The 11,903-nt window shown below is 49.9% G+C and overlaps 1 pseudogene; it reads right to left on the bottom strand.

Annotated features, from left to right (window-relative positions):
* Window positions 1-2,188: 2,188 nt before the first annotated feature.
* LOC144143109 (uncharacterized) lies at window positions 2,189-4,311 on the bottom strand (annotated as a pseudogene).
* Window positions 4,312-11,903: the final 7,592 nt, after the last annotated feature.

The raw sequence follows: 11,903 nt of genomic DNA, 5'->3' as shown, positions 1-11,903 counted from the left end.
GTTTCTTTTCAACGTCACCCACACACGAGGCGCTGACAAGTGCGCCTGCGTTCCTCTGCACAGTTCTCAGCGAGGCCGCCGGCCAGCTCGGGGAAAACGGTGGCCGCGGCGCGTGTTACGTAAGGCGTTACAACAGACAAAATGCATTCAATGGCCACCGTGCCAAGAAAGTGTTGTGCGCGTCACGAGGAAAATCGCATTAGGGCTGAAGAGCGAACTGCCCGTCACATCGGCAACGATAATAACTCCATTCCCAGGGGCTTAATCAGATCTAGGGAGGCGCCAAGCCGAACGACGGGGAAGAAAATTGAACAGAAAAAGCCGCCATATTGGTTCTATTTGCGTCATGAAGCAGTGAGTTCTGAACTCAGAAATTCCTCTCACCTTTACCGTAGATTATAAAACACTTTAGGTGGATGCATGTAACTATAGGGGATAAGTTGTCCGTGTTCATATTATTCATATTCAACGTATTCATATTCAACGCGAAACGTGCTCGTCAGGGATTCCTGGGTTACAATCTGACCATGGTTGAACGCGAAACTTTCTCGTGAGAGATTCTTTGGTTGTCGTCTACGTTTTCCAAACCGCTTCCACCGTGTCCTCTGTAAACTGCATGTGCGATGAACCGGAAACTATAGCACTGCTTCATAAATTGTAAGGATGTCATACTCTTTCGGGATGTCCTCCAAAGAACTTTTGAGAAGGACTTTGACTCCACATGGTATACGATATCTCGTATCACCCGAAGATGGTGATGTGCCATATGATTGTTTTTTTTTTTCTATTCGCTCTGCATACTCCATGGAAAACGCGAATGCTGGATAGGCACGCTGAGCCTATGGTTTCTTCCGGATCTCCCTTCTGCCAAATGATAATTATTTTTAAAGACGTCTGGGACCAAAAATTCCCCGCATTTCCCGGAGGGGAAGAATGTGAAAGTGCGAATGCACGAGTTGAATTTGCGCGGTTCGGTAATGTTCGCGCAAGAGAGATCACACAGACACACACAACTACAAAGAAAGAAAGATGCATTTATTCACAGACACCTATTTGTGTTGTCGTTGTACTTGATTGCTAGAGCGGATCTCAGCTTTGAAATTTCGTGTCAGTACTCCTTTAAGCGGGTGCATTAGCCCTTCTCACGCCCGATTCTTGGCCAATCCCCCACGTGGGTATGTGCCATGTCAGCGGCCAGGCAGCGCGCGCCCATCTCCCCCCGTTGCCAAGGAAGACGAGGAGATTCCTGGCCAATCCCCCACGTGGGTATGCTATGCGGACATCGCCGGTGGACGCAGGTTCAGGGTCGCTTAAGAAGTGCATTCGCACTTAAAACGATTCTCGCCCTGACTGGTATCCCCTCCTTACTAATTGTTCACTGTTGCCCCCAATTTAAACAATGTGTACATAATTGTTCATTGTGTTTAGTTTTGTTTTTCATCTTGTAATCAATTCATTGGTATGTGTACATAGTTGAAAATATGTGTTGCAAATATCTTTTCCTACATTGGCATGTTGCAAAATAAATACCACGCTGAAAACAAAACAAAAAGTGTCGAAATGGAGCAATTGGGTAGGCGTCGGCTTGACAACCAGAGGCTCCCAGGTTCGATTCCGGCCTCCGGACGCGTTTTTTTTTTTTTTTTTCAATTCGGTGCTTTCGCGTTACAGACGTCATCAGGGAGAACACAAAACATTCGCTTTAATAAAAAAGTGTGGACTCCCCAGCCACTTTCTGGTGACGCCTCTGTGACGTCACAGAATCCTGTTCGTGTGATTGGCGGCCTCCGACCGAGGTCTCCGCCAAGAAGCATGACTGGGTGATTGTAGTGGGGCCTCCAGTTCCATTTGATCGTATCACTTGAATGCTAACCTGCAGTTAGCACACTGATGATTGTTTTTAGTGCTCGCCCGTATTACTCCTGTGCATATTGTAGCGTCTCGATAGACGCTACAATAGTCGGCCGCATAGTGATGCACCTATTTATAAGGCGCAGCGCTTAATTTGAATGGAGAGGCGGGGCAGCAGGTTAGGTCTCAGCGAAGATGGCTGACGAACAGGCGAGCAGGGGGCAAGCGCATTTACGCCGTCGCCTTGGATTCAATTGGGACAAATTTTGTTTCTACCGGCATTTGGGCGCTCACGCGCCCCGACGAGGGCCTACGTCATCTTCGGGGTTGCCGTTACTCAGGACGGGCCCCTTCTTTTCGACCTCCCGGTGACCTGCTGGATGGCTCAAAGTGGTTGGTCTTGGTCGTGGATCTTCGCAGCTGCCTGAAGCCACGGCGGGGTCGTTCTTGATCTTGTTTCCTCTGGGTATTTGATGCAGTCCCACAAGATGTGCGTGTGGTCTGCCGTCTCCCTCTAACAGACCTTGCACTGGTCGGTCGGGTATGTCTTGGGGTACATGCGATGCATCAGTCCTGGGCTCTGTATCAATCCGGTCTGGAGCTGTGTCAGTAGTACCGCCTCCTCTCGCCTCAGCCTTAGGTGCGGGGGTGGGAGAGGCCTGCGAGCCAGACGGTAAGCCTTCGTGATGTCATTGTACTCCGTCATGCGGTCCCTGGCTTCGAACCACGTCGGACGATCTGTCGCCGGGGCGCGGTTCGTTAGCGCTCGCGCCGCTGCATGTGCCATCTCGTTGTGGTTGTTGCGTTACGACGCGTCGCCCGCGTGCGCCGGGAACCACTTTATTCGCACTTTTCTGTGTTGCAGTTTCATCAACATCATCGTCTACGCCCACTGCAGGGCAAAGGCCTCTCCCATTATTATCCAATTATCCCGCTCCTCCGCTAACTGCGACCAATTTATCCCAGCAAACATTGTGATCTAACTTTCTGCCGCCCCCTGCCACGCTTGCCTTCTCTAGGGATCCACTCTGTTACTCTTTACCCTCTGCAGTTTAGCCTCTCGCAACACGTGCTCGGCCTCCCTGCAGATTTGGCCTTTGGCGAAGTTTGGCACCGCCTGTTTCGAGTCACTCAGCACCGTGTGGCAGTCTACGTCGGCGATGGCCAGGGCGATGGCCACCTCCTCCACTTCTTCTGCTCTGGCCCTTCTCACGCTCGCTGCCGTCTTCGTAGCACCGGTCGACACCTCGATGACGACCGCCGCGAAGGTGTTCCGTCGGTACTCAGCCGCGTCCATGTACCGCGCGTGCTAGTCGTTGGCGTGCAGGTCGATGAGAGCCCCCCGCTGCTCTTCTACCCTTGTTGTACTCGGGATTCATGTTGTTAGGTATGGGGTCGATACTGGTCTGGCGTCGGACCTCTTCAGGGACGGGGAGCTTCGTCTTCGCCTCGTCCGAGCGTCCTATTCCAAGGTCGTCCAGTACCTTCTTCCCGGCTTTGGTCGTGGACAGCCGCTCCAGTTGAGCGACCTGTTGCGCTTCGGATATTTCTTCGCGCGTGTTGTGTAAGCCGAGTTTTAGAAACGGGCCGTGCTTGGACTCGAGCAGGCCCAGCGCCTTCTTGTACGCTCTTCTGATGATGGCGTTTATTTTTTTGCGTTCGTGTTGCAGCCATCTGTGGTAGGGTGCAACGTACGCGATGTGGTTGATGATGAAAAATTGTACGAGCCTGATTAGTCCCTCCTCTCTCATGCCTGCCTTCCGGGACGTGACCTTTGAGGAGTCGCGTGGCGTTGGCCGCTTTTACCGTGAGACGGGCGATGGTTTCGCCGTTCCTTCCGTTCCTTTCGATGACCATGCCTAGGATCCTGATTTTGTTGACCTCTGGGATCACGTTGCCGGATTTGGTCACAATTCAGATTTTTTCGCATTCGCGTTGTTTGGCCTTGCCTCTGCCGTTGGTGGGTGGGAGTATTAGGACCTCCGATATGCTCGACGAACGTCTCAGTGCGGTGCCTTCAAGCTGGTGTTCTATCGCGCCGACGGCGGCTTGCAGAGCGCCCTCGATGTGAGCGTCGCTGCCACCGGTCACCCACAGTGTGATATCGCCCGCGTAGATGGTGTGCCTGACGACTTCGATGTCCGCGAGCTTCTCGGCAACTCCGATTATTACCAGGTTGAACATCATCGGCGAGATGACCGACCCCTGCGGTTTGATGGTGCTCCCGAGCTTCTTCTCTTGCGTCTGGATGTCGCATGCTCGTAGCTCGGCAGTCCTGTCCGTGAGGAAGTCCTTGATGTAGTTGAATGATCTTTTGCCCATGTTGAGCTTAGAGACTTAGGAAAGGGTCCCCGAGTGTTTCACCTTTTCGAAGGCGTTCTGCAGGTCAAGCCCCAAGATTGCCTTGATGTCGCGGGCGCTGCCGCCGTCGTCGATGATGTGGTGTTTGAGCTGCAACATTGCATCCTGCGGGCTCAGGTGCTGTCTGAAGTCGATCACCGTGGCCGGGTACAGCCCTTCTCGTTCCAGGTAGTCTTGTCACCTGTTGAGTAGGACGTGCTCCAGCACCTTTCCCACGCAGGACGTGAACGAGATGGGCCAGAGGTTGTCCGTGTCCGGTGGCTTCCCCGGCTTGGGGATCAGGATGGTCTTGGCTGTGTTCCACTGCTTCGGCCGTGTGCCAACTCCCCAGCACATATTGAAGTATTTTGCTAGGCTATCAATCGAGCCGTCGTCGATGTTGTTTAGCGCCTTGTTCGTGACGAGGTACGGGCCGGCCGCAGACTCGCGGTTGAGGTCGTGTAGAGCTGCGCGGCCCTCCTCGACGTCGATGTCCCGATCGAGCTTCGCGTTGGGTAGGCCGCCGTACGGACGGCGCGTGTTGTTCGGTGGGTTTACTTGGCAGGTATTTGTCGTTCATGCGCCTGATGACTTTGTCGGCGCCGTTTTTCGAGACCGCCCGATGTATAAGCTTGGCGAGTCTGCCCTTTGGTGCGACTTGGTCTTGGTTTCATCGCGCAGGTGCCGCAGGAGGTTCCACGTCTTCCCGCTGTGCATCTGCCTGTCGGCCACATTGCAGATCTCGTGCCACTGTTGCGCCCATAGCGCGCGGCAGTGATCCTCGATTGCCCGGTTGAGTTCTGCCACCTTCTTTCTGGGTCTACGGTTGACCCTTTGTTTCTTCCATCTATTGAGTATCGACTGTTTGGCTTCGAAGAGATGCGTTACACGGCTATCTAATTTGTCGATCTCCACGTCCGTTTCAATTTCTTTGGTCGCGTCGCGTACGCTCTTGGTCATTTCGGTCGTCTACGAGTTGATGTCTTCGATCTCGTCGTCACCGTCTCTCTTCTGGTTTCTGGCGTCTCGGAAGGCATTCCAGCCTATCCATCTATGTGTTCTGGGGCTGGTGTCCTTGTGTTCCGGTATGCCGATTTCCACGATCGTGTGGTCACTGCCGAGGTCGGCCCCCGTTTTTCTCCATGGGTGATCGCGCCCCGGGCGTCGTTCTTGACGAACGTGAGGTCCGGTGTGGTGTTCCGAGACATGGAGTTACCGAATCTTGTCGGATGCGTCGGGTCCGTGATGAGGGTGAAGTCGAGTTCCGTGCCGTCTTCGCTGTGTACTTGTAGCCCCAGGTTAGGTTCATCGCGTTTAAATCGCCGCACGTGATCAGCGTGTTGTGACCTGCTGCAGTGCTGGCTCTTTGCAGTAGTGTTTTCAACCTCTTTTTTTCTCTGCGATGCGTTGCTATAAACGTTGAGTAGAAATATGCTCCCTGTTCTCTTCTTGCCCGGGGTGATTTCGGTGAGTGTGTGCTCGACCTTGATGTTGTGCAGCTCGCGTTCGACGGACGTGAGTCCCTTCCTGACCAGGCTGCACAGACCTCTGCCTTCGGGCGGGCTTTTGTGCACTCTGTAACCGGGGAAGGACGGTGCGTCGGTGAGTGTTTCTTGGAGTATTATCACGTCCGGCTTGCGGACGGCCTGTGCGATATGCTGTTGAATTACTGCCTTCTTCCTTCCGATGCCTCGACAGTTCCACTGCCACGCTGTTACGCCTGCTGCTGCTGTTGTGTTGGCGGCCATGATTGCGTAAGGTTGAGTGGATGTTGCGCAAAGAGGGGCGCGAACGTCGGGTGGCTCACGACCGGCTGTAGTGTCTTTTCGATGTAGGCGAATCTGTTCATGTTATCGGCTTGGTAGGTCTGCATCGTTTGTTTCATTGCTGTCACTGCTGCGATGTTCGCCGTGATTAACTCTTCGAGTTTGGTAAATCTTGCTTCGAATTTGGCTTCAAGGTTGTCGATGCGATCGTTTTGCTTGCGCGTGGTCTCGATGGCTGGCTTCTTCGGTGCCAGTTCCTTTATGGCTGTCACCTGGTTGTTCATGGTTGTTTCCTCCGTCTTGCATGTGCTTGGCGTGGCTCTCTGCGGAGCCTCGTTGTTGCGTAGCAGCATCTTACGGATCTCGGCGATTTCTCCCGTGAAGTGGTTGATGGTCTTTCGCAGCGCTGCGTTCTCTTGCATTAGGGTTTCGTTGGCCTCTCGCACCTTGTTCATGTCGTCGTTCTTCTTGGCTTCGGCGATTTTGTGCGTGCTCTTTACATTGCTCCCTTTCGCTGCGTAGGCCCAGCTCACTCGCTCACGTGATGGTGACCTCTTTCGGCTGACCCATTGGCCGACCAAGGCACACGGAACGTGCTTGTCACACGGAGGTTGGGAAAATGCAGTGACGAGTACAGACCTCAAACGGAGGATTGCTCGGCTTAACATATACCCGAACACCGTGCGAAAATAATACGCCACTCTAGCGCGAATTTTGGACATTTTTTGATATTTTTTGGTTTATCTGTTAAAAAAGGTATTTCGGAGCTGTAATGGAGCTGAGGCCATTACAAAACGCTATTTCTTTCAAACTGAACGAAACGGTACTTGACGTTACGGCTACTAAACTTAATACCACAACATAAGCCTTGCAAGGGTTATTGGCGAACATTTATAGTTACACACTCGACTCTCGATAATTCCATGTCGCTTAACGGGAATTCTCTGCTAATTAGAAGTTATAAGCTATTCCCGGCAATTCTACAGGTAATCTAACAGGGGAAAGTGATTTATAATTACAAGCTAAAACCTATCAAATCGGTTAAGTGGAAGTTATTCTGAAAAAAAAAGCATTAAGTGGCTGTTAGTTCTCGAAAAAAAATTCAAAATTTTCGACGCAAAAACAGCGACATGTTGTGTACTGATGGCAGCGCCATCGCAACTAAGGAGTTTGTAAAGGCGCAGACTAGTTGAAACTTACGGTAACATTTGAACGTGTCATTTTGAGTTCTTTAGCGTACTTTTTTGCGCACAGCACACTGCAAAACGTTTGTAAGGCGGATGCTTCAGGCTTCGATTTTAGCCTTAAGTCTCAACGATCATGGTCACTTGTGTTGTACGCTCTACTTGTCGATGAAAGTCAACATTCTGAACTAAACCAAGAAATGAGGCGTGCTGCGGGCTAATAAAAAGGCTGTTCTTGTTATTCTTGCTTAATAGGAAATTCGATTAATTCGAAGTATTTTGCGGTCCCTGTGGACTTTGTATTAATGGGAGTCGACTGCAATACGAAGGGAACCAAAAAATAAAGTATAAAAAAGGACGACGATGGCACTTTTCCCTACACATCTGAAGACACACAAGACGAACCGTCCACAACTTTGATTGATTTATTGTGGGCTTTAACGCGCCGACGCAACGCAGGCGACGAGGCGCGCCGCAGTGGAGGGCTACGGATTAATTTGGACCACCTGGGGATCTTTAACGTGCGCCGAAACCTCGTACGCACTGGCGTTGTTGTTTTTCGCCTCCATCAGAGTCCGCAACTTTCTATATATTTGCTAAAGCGTTTGATGAGTACGTCTGTCGATAATCCGGCGTCGTCGACGCAATCGAGAGATGGCAGACAAAATAGCCTACAGCGACAACAACAAAAAAGAGGGCAAATAGTGCTCGGATGGACACGAATTTTCTTAACGGAGCTTCTGTAAAAAAAGTAACGTAATTGAGTTGAAAATAAAATAGGGTGCACTTGGTATTAGTTTTAGAACCATACAGACCTGCATATCTAAATTGCTTGTTTTCTCACTTGTTATATTTGCGCTCTTTGAGGCCGTTATTTTGTAAACTCAATAACTCAAACCAGCCTTTCAAAAAAAATTTCAAACCGCGCTCAGAAGAGAAATTCCCCACATTGAACATAAACAGACGAATTTCGAGTATTCCCTCAATGGAGGGACGTTTCCTGCTGCAATGGGGGCGCATTCAGCCACGATTGAGGTATGCGGGTCAATCATTTCTCCCTCAAATGCCTGACGACAAAACCTTGAGCATGCCCGCATAGAAAGTGCGTGAAGCTTGGAGTGGTTATTTGTACAAGCTCGAGGATAGAGTACGCGCTGGCGGCGCAGGCAATGAAATTCAGAAAAAATAACACAAGGGCATGACCAGTTTTTTTTTCCAGCTGAAGATGAAGCTATTATTATCCAGAAATATTATCAGATAAATGCTAACACTTAGGCCACCACGCAGATCTCACGCACATTATCTCGAAATGCCAGTAGAGTCCACCGAATAGGGCCCCCCTACCCCCTATAGAAATCAAACACACAGAACACTTGGGACACTCTGCTGCGCAGAACTAATCCCCTAATGCAGCCATTCCTTGTCCAGATGGCGGAGGAAGACGCCAGGAACCAAAACCTCTCGGTTCACTTGGCAGGTAAAGCCCGAAGTTCTCCACTGCTGCGCGAATAAAGCCCCTCCCTCCCTCCCTCCCTCCCTCCCTCTCTCTCTCTCTCTCTCTCTCTCTCTCTCTCTCTCTCTCTCTCTCTCTCTCTCTCTCTCTCTCTCTCTCTCTCTCTCTCTCTCTCTCTCTCTATGTTATGAGGGAAACGTCAAACACGTCCACGAAAGCGAGCTTTCCGCCGTGTTGATAAGTAACTCACTCAAGCACCGTGACAGCTTGATAGAGACGTCTTAGAGACCAAACGAATGGAAGAAAAACACAGAATAGGCCTGACATTGCATCACGCACGAGCTAGCTACACTACGGACAATGGGAATAGAAGAACTCACAGGACATCTAACAACTTTTGGTGAGTCGTGATTGGGAAAGCAATAATGTCCAACGCAATGCCAGTGAGTGTCAAATTAAATGCTGTAGAGGGCAGAGCATTCCGGGTCGGTGGTGACTGCTGCGGCTGTGAGTGCGTGCAGCGGAAGAACCGAAGTGCGAAGCTCTTTCAGAGCCATGCGCTGCGCTCCTTTTCTTGCGTGTTTTATTTCTGGGGCACGCGTTATGAAATGCGCTGCGGCCAATTAGAATTTACTGGCCGCGTTTGTGTCATACGCCTGAGCTCCGTGATTCACTTAAGGGCTTCGCATAAAAAAGGCACTAAAGCATGACGCGGTATCCTCTTCAGGTTCCTACACAGGAGCCGTTTTCTTCTCAATCGATAGCCACGGCTCACTTTCTCCTGTTTTTTTTTCAACCTTGTAACAGTCTTTTTAGATGCGACGCATCTCATTCACTCGCCTTGTCCCTGCATCCATCCGGCGTTGTTGTCGGCGTTGTCGGCGTCCACCCCTCCCCCATTCTCCTCGCCGCGCCAGCTGCGCTCTCCGCCGCTCACCCCCTCTCCTCTCCGATAGCGAAAACTCTCTCGCGAGGGGCATTGGATTGGATTCGATTGGATTGAATGGGCTTGGCTTGGCTTGGATTGGATTGGATTGGATTGGAACTCTGCGATGCTTCGCATCACCTCAGGGTTCCCGTCGGGAAGATGGTGTAATTTTTTGAATACGGTATAGTCTTCTTTAGGCTACGTAAACGTTAACACGTCTGTCTGTCTGTCTGTCTGTCTGTCTGTCTGTCTGTCTGTCTGTCTGTCTGTCTGTCTGTCTGTCTGTCTGTCTGTCGATGCAACCGCCTAACAAGGAACAGGTGAAAGAATGCGTAGACGACAGCAGATATACGCCACATTTTCCCAAGCTACGACGACTAGTTCCATGGCTCATAGGTGTTCGTAATATTCAGTGCAAAGGGAACCTGAGGCCCATTTATGGAAAGTACATAACCGGGAGTGTCAATGTTCATTTTATAAGGAATGCACGCTGGATTGGCCTTTGCGATTGCAGATGAAGGAACAGCGCTTTAAAACGGTGTGTAAGAGAGGTGATGCAAAGCAAATACTTAACAAATCCAGTGCCCTGCCACGCTGTGAAGGATTACCAGCAAAGGTGTGGTGCCGAGCCTGGACATGAGCGAAAATATGCTTTGAACGGGTCGTAGTCCAAGGTGTGCACGTAACAAAACATGTTTGTTTGTAATTAGCCGTTGAACATACTTCCTGGTTAGCTATCTTAATAAGACTTCTACGGACTACAGTTTTATTCCACTAGACAAAAATGGGGTTCTTCGTTCCTCCCCCGTAGAAGCCCATGTACTGACAGTAGACGAGAATCCAACAGTAGTCACAACTTCATTGGGAACTATGTGTTCTTCAAAAGTAAATAATACACGGCGTAATGCTAGAGTCGTCTTAGCGGCTAATTGCCATATAATTTGTTTGGGGGTAGTCCTAATACAACAAGAGTTAGAGCCGTTTCTGTAATGATTGCTGCCTCAGAAAATGGGCGTGCCTCACTGTGCCACCTTCGATCTGGGAAAGCAATCTTTTTCAGAGCAAACGAACGCGCACTTTTTCTTGACTTATTCGCTTTTTACTTAACAAAAAAAAAATAAACAAAGATCCCTCAAATATAAAGCTGTCGGAAACAAGAGAAAGAGCCGCTATTGGCAGTCGGCCTATTATTAGGTCGCTTACGACAAACGCTCCACTCATAATCATCAGCCTAGTAAAGTGCACTTCAAGCCGAATACCTTTTCCATAGGCCTCCAAACCCTTTATTTACGCATAACTTTTCCGATATATTTCCATCAAGTTAATTTCCATCAGCAATTCTAGTGCCGCCTCTCAGTGTAGTCTAGCAGTGTGGTCTCCCTGTAATGAGAAATCAGTCACAAATTGCTTATTTCATCCAACAGATTATAATTTCTCGGTCTTGTTGCTGCATTACGGCAGATTATATTGCAGTACTTTACCCTGTTTCAACAGATCGCGTGCCACGGTCGCCTTAGAAGACCGGACATGACGGGTCAATACCTTGTTGTAAAGGAGTCCGTGAACCCGGCGAAACTCCCGCGGGGGAATAGGGCAGCTTCGTTTACCATCCAATAAAGTTTGGCCTCGGCGAAGCACAAGCCGTCAAACCTGCGCTGAGAAATGGCTCGCATTGCTGAACTAGGAAAATCGATCCGTGCAGGTAATCGGCCGAGCCCGGCTTTCAGAATATAGCTCGCCAATCGATGAGGTAGCAGCGGAACACCCACGCACCGTGTTCGTGTCTCCGGGGATCCCTTGAGCATGACATTTTACGAGAAACCAGTAGCGGATGGTTTCTGAGCTTTGGTAGAGTAAAGGTCACATTGCTTCATACCGCGACACTGAGCAAAATGAAACTGAGAAAATGGAAAGTAGGCCTCAGGAAATCTTGCAAAGCCATGATATTTAAAACTGCCTCCGAGGCTTTGCGGCGCTGCTCGTCGCATAATTAACCAAAGTTTACATCGAGAAACAAAACATCACTCTCATAGCTGTGCTGTGCTATTTTTCGCATGCCTGAATCAAGGGATATTGAATCAAGCGTAGCGCCGAGAAACAAAGAAAAAAATTTTCGATACTGTATTCCTTATTTTGAAAGACTGCGCAACTACAGAGGTATCGAACGTTTTTTGCAATAGGCAACAGGTGCAGCGGCCTGGGGCGTGTCGACAAAGGATATGCGGTCGAGATGGAGCATGCTGTTGTCCTTGTTTTTGCAACAAAGATTAGTGTTGTTCTTTTGACCGTTCTGTTTTGCTATGCATTGGGGCACAGGCCCTGTCATCCTTTATAAGCTTTTTACCTGTGCTCCAAACATTGTTCAGGTGTCAAATAAACCA

The sequence above is a fragment of the Haemaphysalis longicornis genome, unplaced genomic scaffold (genome assembly GCF_048455015.1).
Source record: "Haemaphysalis longicornis isolate Haplotype H1 unplaced genomic scaffold, Haemaphysalis longicornis Haplotype H1 scaffold_6, whole genome shotgun sequence".
NCBI lineage: Eukaryota > Metazoa > Arthropoda > Arachnida > Ixodida > Ixodidae > Haemaphysalis > Haemaphysalis longicornis.
This window is presented reverse-complemented; position numbering and strand designations above follow the sequence as displayed.